Below are 9434 nucleotides of genomic sequence, written 5' to 3'. Positions count from 1 at the left end.
TATATATATATATATATATATATATATATATATATATATGTGTGTATATATGTGTGTATATATATATATATATGTGTGTGTGTGTGTGTGTGTGTGTATATATATATAGTTTTTATTGATTCAAATGACATTTGTTAGGATGTACAAACAGCGCCGCGGGCAAACCTACATCATGTGCGAGATGAACAAGGCCTGAATTTTCCTTGCCAAGTGTACTTTAATATGTGTGCATGATCACTGGCAAGAGCATATGAGATTACTAAGCACAACATGAATCGTCAGCATGTGGGATTGCTTTGTTTGTTCCATCAGGTTTTTAGTGTCATGTGAATCTCTAATGACTGGTCTTTAGTATTTGTTGAATATAGCAGCAAAGTAACATTATGAGCTTTGCTGCTGAGACCGTCTGCTGGGTAAAAACCCATTAAATGACTAAATGGCCATCACTCTCTGAGTGAAGTTCACACTGAGCCTTGGTCGACGTGCATGTGACTCCTCTACGGACGTGAACTGCTCTTACCCAGAGTACCTACACTTGCCAATTTTCACTGCCGCATGTGAGGGATGGCGGTAATTGACCTACAAAGGTTACTTTCATGTAGTCTTTTATCTTTGTGCCATCCAGCCTCTGTCACTGTCATCTGCCCTAGTTGTCTGTATGTATTCAGTTTAGAGATTAATCATCAGCTTGCAGCCTATCGATCTGCAGTTTATTGGCAGAGGACATCGTCTCTGATTTGCTCGACGAGTTTATAGATGACATTGTTCACCAGATGCATCTGCTAATTGACTCTCTCTTTCTATAGTTTCGAAACAAAATGCAGAAGTGCCTGTTTGGCAGTATTTTGGATTTTGAAAAGCCTGTTGACTTTTGCCGTTTATCTAAGGAGATTTTGGAAGTTTTTTTAAACATTCGTTTCTTATTTAATTGGTTCCAGTGTTTGCTGATTTTTACTGTATTTAAACTTTGTGTAATTTATTTATTTTATTTGACATCAAGGTGTATGACGTGCCTCCAAGCTTTCTTATTCGTTTTGCTAATAAACATTTTACATTTATTATTTATTCGGTTATATATTATACATGTTTACTCATTTCCAGTTTTGTATACCCATTTAAACTTTATGTAAGTTATTTGTAATTTTATATTAGGCATAGCCTGCCCTATAGCATGGTGTATTTTTATTCGTTTTGTTAATAAAAGTTATATATTTTATATATAGGCTAAAGTGAGTTTGACTTTGTATTTTGTTGTTGCATTCAAGCAATTGACGCCGAATTGCCGCTAATTCGAAAGTGAAAGTAAAATGCGCACGGCGCTTTTAAGCTGTTTAAAAGCGAAGGAAAGCGAGGCAAAGAGGGAAAATTCAAACGAACTAAAAACAAACAATTGCTTTACGCCGAATTGCAGCTATTTGAAAGTGAAAGTAAAATGTGCATGCCGCTTTTACAAGCTATTTAAAAGAGAAGAAAAGCAAGGAAAAGAGGGAACGCCCCTGCCCCCACGGTGATACCGGTATTATCGGTGTTGTCACACGTCGATTAACCGGTGGGAAAAGTTCCTCACTGTCACAACCTTACACACAGCATTAAAATACAACACAGCATCCTGTGACCATGTGTTGTGCTTTTTGTATTGATGTATTTGTAGTGTCTTGTTTACTTGTCAAGTTCTGTACATTCTGTCTGCCCATTTTTGTGGCCTCGAAAAAAATTAACATATGGATGAACTAATACAATTTTAAATATTAAAAGAATTTATATTAATATAATACAATTTTAATTATACATTTTTAATAATGTTTTTTTAATGCACATTTTATTTTATTTTTTAATTAAATTATTATTTTTATGTGCATTAAACAAAAATACAATATTAAAAGCTAAAGTTATGAAGCTAAAAAGTTCAGATAAGTGTAAAATAAAAATGTAATTACAACTACCTACTTTATCTGCCAATATTGGATATTTAATTGTACAATTAAATGCTAATTTTCCCTATTTTCACATTTAAATTACCTTTAATGCCTTAAAATTGTTTCAAATATTAATAATTTAATAACAATGTTAAATTTAATCTTTAGTAGATAAAAGTGAGTATTTATTTTTACTACATTGTGATGCCCAAATTCAGTTGTAGCGTTAAAACATTTTATTATTTGTATTTTTTTTATTCAGTACCTCAGTTACTACTATAGCTAAAATCCCAAACTTTTTGATTCATGTGTAGAATTTAAATGTAAATATATATATATATATATATATACAGTGGGTACGGAAAGTATTCAGACCCCCTTAAATTTTTCACTCTTTGTTATATTGCAGCCATTTGCTAAAATCATTTAAGTTAATTTTTTTTCCTCATTAATGTACACACAGCACCCCATATTGACAGAAAAACACAGAATTGTTGACATTTTTGCAGATTTATTAAAAAAGAAAAACTGAAATATCACATGGTCCTAAGTATTCAGACCCTTTGCCTGTTCTTGAATGGCCCAGCCAGAGCCCTGACTTAAACCCAATTGAGCATCTCTGGAGAGACCTAAAAATGGCTGTCCACCAACGTTTACCATCCAACCTGACAGAACTGGAGAGGATCTGCAAGGAGGAATGGCAGAGGATCCCCAAATCCAGGTGTGAAAAGCTTGTTGCATCTTTCCCAAAAAGACTCATGGCTGTATTAGATCAAAAGGGTGCTTCTACTAAATACTGAGCAAAGGGTCTGAATACTTAGGACCATGTGATATTTCAGTTTTTCTTTTTTAATAAATCTGCAAAAATGTCAACGATTCTGTGTTTTTCTGTCAATATGGGGTGCTGTGTGTACATTAATGAGGAAAAAAAATTAACTTAAATGATTTTAGCAAATGGCTGCAATATAACAAAGAGTGAAAAATTGAAGGGGGTCTGAATACTTTCCGTACCCACTGTATATATATATATGTGTGTGTATATGTATATGTATATACACACACACACACTTGATTAAACTGTGTTTTACTTGCACACATGCCTTGAATGCAAAATCCAATTTTCTGCATTATGCGCCATGCTAATCTTTAAATGTAATTTTAAAAATATGTATTACACAATAGTAAAATCTAATATATATATATTGCATCATCTCCCCACCCAACATTTGAAATTACTGTTAAATATTGATGCATTTGATTATAACTGTGATGGGTTACATTTTCAGTTAGATTTAAGGAATATATCCTTTTAATCTGTTGACGTACTGGGACTCTGTTATAGAATAGTGCTTTAAACTACTTTAAGCTGTCCTCCCAGAAGGATCAGGTCTGTTATCTTACTGAAGGGAAATTGGCAGATTTGAAAGCACACACATATAGTCAGATGAGAGGAATGACACATTGTTTGGTCACTGAGGATTTAGATTTAGAGAGAAAATTAAGATGTTTCAGGCAGATTATTAAAATCACCCTTTAGTGAGGATGTGCCTTCAAAAGGACTCAATTTAATTCCCCAAACATGGACTGTTTTCCCCTCCGATATGAGGAAAGGAATAAGAGGAAAGGAGTCAGAGGCATATGGAGATATTAATTCTGCACAGATGTGTGCAGGTTCATGAAGGGGTCCTATATGTTTTATAATAACTCCCCTGGATTATGATGGAACGGCAGAAGCCTTCGTACCGGAGGACTTGAATCCGCACCGGGTCCAGATAATTGATTCCAATCTGACTTTTATGTTTCAGCGAATGTCTGGAAAAATGAGTTCTGTTCGTGGATATGTCTAGCCTTCAGATCAGTGTCAGAGGTAGATATCTTTCATCCCATCCTGGAGGAGTTCAGACCTTGTCGTTGTCACAATATACTGCATCCCAAACCACGGACACAGGCTGATGAGTTTTTTTTCTGTGGATTGCTGCCAAGAACACTCATCTCCACAGGCTGGCTGGACCTTAAAGGCCTTGCATCAGGGAAAATAGCAGCATCTTGGGAATTTTCTGCCTAGAAGAGGATAGGGGTGGTGGGCTGTTGAGATTTATGATTGAAGGGCGCTATAATGAGAGGGCATGGATTTGTTAGGTGATATAATTGTTCTGCCACTCGGGATCAGTAGACAACATGCTCATATGTTCTTCATGAGCGGTGTGGGTTACTGACAGATACAGACTGTTCACGCCTGATAATACAGTGATCTGACAGGTTTCACATCTGGTGGTTAAAGAGGTTTTGTAGTTTCCCCACACTGAGTTTTTTTTTTTATATATAATTTCTATTCTATCATATATGTCACTAATTTTTCCCAAGAGTGCTGTGACTGAGTGGATAAAGCTTAGAACGTGTAATCAAACGGTGGTTGGTTTGATTCCCACAAGTAAGCCATAAGCTTTCACCATTTTACCCATGAGCAAGACACTTAACTTCAACTTGCTTGAAGGGAAATTATTCCAGCAGCTACCTTTTTAGAGAGTTACCCGTGTGTGTGTGTGTGTGTGTGTGTGTGTGTAAAACTCACTGCAACAATGCTAGGATGTCCTAGGGTGAGGAGAAATGTATGCATATATAAAATTCCAATTCTTTTTTTTTTTGTGGGGCAGCATTGTGATCTTTAAATATAGTCTTTTATGATATCAATGATTCTGGTTCTAAATATGCATTAAATGTGCATAAATATGACATTTTAGTGGGTGTCTCCTGTAAATCATGGTAAAAATGTATGATAGTCATTATTTTTTGCTTGGAAAAAAACAGGACACATTCTAATGTACAGGAAAAAAACAATAAAATTCAAAGCTTTATTAAACTTATATTGTTTTGACGCTTGAAAACCCCATTTCAAATTTGAATAAGGAAAAAATACAGTGCCTTGCGAAAGTATTCATTTTTTCCACGAATTGTTATGTTGCTGCCTTATGTTAAACTGCTTTAAATTACTTTTTCCCACATCAATCTACACTCCATACACCATATTGACAAAGCAAAAACAGAATTGTCACAACTTCGTAAATTTATTAAAAATAAAAAACTGAAATAAGTACATTGCATAAGTATGCAACTAACTAAATATTTAGCTGAAGCACCTTTACAGTCTCAAGTCTTTTTTGTTTGATGCAACAAGCTTTTCTCATCATCATTTGGCTATTATCTGCCATTCTATTCCTCGCCTCTTCACCTCTCAAGCTCTGTCAGGTTGGATGGGGCAGGTGAACATTTTCAGGTTTTTCCAGAAATATTTGATTGAGTTCAAGCTCAGGCTGTGGCTGGGCCACTCAAGGACATTCACAGAGTTGTCTATAAGCCACTCTTGCTGTGTGCTTAGGGTCATTGTCCTGTTGGAAGGTGAACCTTCTGCCCAGTCTGAGGTTTTGAATGCTCTGGTTTTTGCTCTCATATGCATTATCAGCTGTTAGACCTTTTGTTAAGATGTGTGTGCCTTTCCAAATCATACCCATTCAGTTGAATTTGCCACAGGTTAACTTCACTTGACGTGTAGTAAAATTTACAAGCAATATGAATGCTCTTGAGCTAAATTTCAACTGTCCCAGATAAGGGTATGAGTACTTGTGCAATGGAATTTTTATTTTTAATAAATTTACAGAGATGTTAAAAAACATTTTTTTTGCTTTACCATTATGGTGTATGGAGTGTAGATTGATGTGGAGAAAAAGTAATTTAAAGCAGTTAACATAAGGCAGCAACATAACAAAATGTGAAAAAAATTAAGGGGATGAATATGAATGAATACTTTCACAAGGCACTGTAAATAGGTTTCTTTTTCATATTACATATAACAAATAAAATATATATATATTTTAGATTTCAAAAATGTTCTATTATATATTTATGTAATTATATTTTCTACAAAATTAAAATATGCAGAAAGTTGGAAAAAGTATGATCTGCTTACACCTCAGTGATATAGGGGTTATATTTAGGAGTGGGTCTTCATTCTTACTTCCTATGTTTTCGTTATATGCAAATAGCCACCTTTTAAAATATTTACATTTAGTTAGACTATCAGAAGTCATTTTTGTAAATTCAACCAAACTTCATATGTGAACCATCTAGGTAACATTGTGTAAAGTCATCAGATTATTATTATTATTATTATTATTATTATTGTGTTTTTTTTACCCATTTTATCATTTAAATTTAACTATTAGTTTGTTTGTTTTTAAATATCTAACTCTTTGCAATAGTAAATTTGATGCATGTTGTAGCAAGCACCACAGACAAGTTTTATGCTTTGCATAATAGTGCTGTAAATAACTACTTTAAAAGCCGTGAATGTTAACTAATATCACTGTCCTCTTGAAATGCATCTCTAGAGCACTTTTTGTCCCGCTTCGCGGTTCTCTTTTCACTCCCTGTTCGACATTGGGCAGGAGGCCCAGTGGTGTTAATGTATATCTCGCCCTTGGTTCTGACCCACATTAACCCACCCGCATATAGGTTCAGACACGGTGGTGTGCGGAGTAAGCAGAATCTCCTTTCTCATTCTGAAAGAATCAAAGCATCACTCCACAAGAGACGGAAGCTTTGCACAGCAGTTAGCCACCTGGTTCTAATATCTCTCTATTATATGTACTTTTGCGATGAATTGCGCTTTGAGGAATGCTGCCAAGACACCAGAGTGTATTTAATATTTATCCCTCTCAATTTTCCTGCATATTATTCCTCCCTCCCCAGCTGTTTACAGATCCAAGGCACATGCGTGCAGTATTAAAGTCATACAGAAGGAATTTAATTTAGCCATGCTTCCTTGCAGCTTTTTCTGACAGCAGATATTAACTCATGCCAATCATACCGGCTCATGCTCTCATGCTTTTGCCATTTGGCTCTACATTAGAGGCCTGTTACACAAGCAAAGCTTTTAGGCAGTATTCTGGTCAATTTCTAGCTTGTAATCTATTAAAATATATATTTTTTATTTAAATATGAAATTATATATATGTAAATATAATTTGAATTGATTATTTAAGTATTATAATATAATGTTTTTGAGCAAAAACCTCAAAGTCAGGTTTGAACTTCCAAAAAAAAGATCATCAGTGATCATTATTGTCGATTGTCATTTTATGACTTTTTTTTGTCATAATCTCGTATGACTTTTTTCTCTGTGGAACACAAAAGGACTTATTATCATAAAGCGGATTATTTCCATATAATTAAAATACATGATGATGAAGTTCATTTTACTTGGTTTATTAAAAATATTAGATTATAAATATTAAAATATCATAATAGAACAATAGATTATATAAAGAACTAAAGTTTTTTTTTTAATGCCGATGCAGATACAAGCATCCTTGCTTAGCCTGTGTCTCTGTTCTCTAACATGACATCTTTCACTGTTGTGTTTTTCCTCTGATTTGAACCTTCATGTCAAGGGCTGTGCTGTTATGATGTAAGCACTCTTTGAATATACAGAGAGCCCTTACATGTCTGGTGAAGGCTACTGCTGGTGAAGGCTATGCTGTGTGTCAGTGTTTTTATGTGACAGGGCATTTCCTAGGAGAGGCGGGAACAGCTGTGAAGCAGGACTCAGGTGGACGGCTCTTAATACAACTCCACCAGAGTAAATGATGCTTTAGATAACAGAAGGGGGAAAGACTTAAACATAAACAGCATAGCAGTAAGTTGAGCTAATGAGATGCACTTTGAGAGGCAGTGACACACGTTGTTTGTTTATTCCTTTTTTAGTTCTCTCTTCCTTTCAGTGGCAGTCTGAAAAACTGTAATAGTAATTTTGGCAACCAAAAATACCAGTGACATTTAAATAGCATTTCTCTGATGCCACGTTTTAACTGTCATTGTCTCTTTCATGAATAAGTTACAACAGTTAAACATGTCAGCGGTGTGGACACTAGGGCTGGGTTGACGGTGTAACTTTCTTGGTTTTAATCTTCATTTTGATGAACCAAGATATTTTAGTCTATGCTGTTTTCAGCTAATGCTTGAACATAACTTCAATATACATTTTTTATTACAACCACCATCAACCGTTTATATTTCAACAACGAATTGTAGTAGAAATCTAATTATATCAAGTAGATATAAAATTGCCTGATGATCAGCTAAAGTGATATTAAATATTCAAACAATATAAGGGCTACAATCTGGCTTTTTTGTGTCAACCAATATTAGATATTTAATTGTTTCTGATTGCATTATTTATATAGGTTAATTGTAAGGGCAGTATCTCCTGAAGAAAAAGAACAACTTTTTAAATCCAAATGTGACTTGATTGCAAGTTGTAAATAAATTCTTCAAAGAGACTAAACATCAATATTTGCAATTAATTTGCTGGAAATCCAAAAAAGGATTACACATCGAGATACTAGCAATCTTCTAGTATTATTTCATGTGCTTAGTGCATTTGAAAACCTCACGTTTCAGGTCATGCCGGACCTTCCTCAGTGTTACAATGAGTGCATGTCTGATACATCAGAGAGATCATCTTTAAATGAGTAGATAATTATCACTGAAAAACCCAAACAAACAAAAATGTGTTTTTGAAACCTATTTTATTGTTTTGACCCATTTTGATTCACATATGAGCTTCCCCAGAAGAATCGTTTAAGGATGGCCACTGCTCTCTTTCTCTCAGTCTTTCTTGCTTTCTTGGCCCCTTTATCCTACCTCTCAACCTCAAGTCCAACAAGAACATTATAAGAGGGTGTGCTGGATGAGACAGTAGGAGAATGGAGGGAGAGATGGAAATGAGGAGGTTCACAAGCTCCTCTCACAAAGAACATTGGAGGATGAATCAGGAAAGAAGGGGGAGTATGATGGACTGCTGATTAGAAAGAGGAATTAATGAGAGGGAATGGCAGGAGATTTGCAAATGTGTTTTTCTTTTCTTTTCTTTTTTTCTAGCATCCAAAACCGCTAGATGGAGTGTAGCAAAACTGAACATAACAGCATACAGGATTTTTAAACGCCTTTTTTAAATGCTGATATCTCTTATAATGGAAAGTACTGTAGATTAGCCTACAATTATAGCGTACTAATAATTGTGTACAAGTTGCAAGCTTTTTTAGTAAAATTTTAACCAATTTATGTTTTACAAAGTTCAGAGACATTTAAAATGCAGAAGGGTGTGATGCATTGTGTACTTGTGGACCACTTCATGCTGTTCTCTCTCTGTATTCAACATTCTGCTGGGCAGAAAGACCGTTGATGTTAAAGTAAATCTCACCCTTGGTTCTGATCTGCATTAACCCACCCGGATGGGGCTGAAGTAGGAGACGTGCTGAGTAAGCATGACCTTCTCTCTCCCTCTTAGTCAAAACTTGAGAATAAACCAGTGGCAACCACAAAAGAGGGAATGTTTGCACAACAGTTAACCACCTTTATACATACATTGCAGGGGTGTCAAACACATGGCTTGTAGTAGTTCAGTCAGTAGTAGTTCCCGTTTATACACACACACACACACACACACACACACATACACAT

The 9434-nt window shown here is 35.1% G+C and overlaps 1 protein-coding gene across 3 annotated transcripts in view; it reads left to right on the top strand.

Moving 5' to 3' along the window:
- Positions 1-9434, top strand: part of whrna (whirlin a) — an 84631-nt gene that overhangs the window by 11428 nt on the left and 63769 nt on the right. The gene's annotated exons all lie outside the window — the stretch shown is intronic.

Source organism: Sinocyclocheilus anshuiensis, unplaced genomic scaffold (genome assembly GCF_001515605.1).
Source record: "Sinocyclocheilus anshuiensis isolate Anshui unplaced genomic scaffold, SAMN03320099.WGS_v1.1 scaffold478, whole genome shotgun sequence".
NCBI lineage: Eukaryota > Metazoa > Chordata > Actinopteri > Cypriniformes > Cyprinidae > Sinocyclocheilus > Sinocyclocheilus anshuiensis.
The sequence above is the reverse complement of the archived record's forward strand: the minus strand, read 5'-3'. Positions and strand labels throughout refer to the sequence as shown.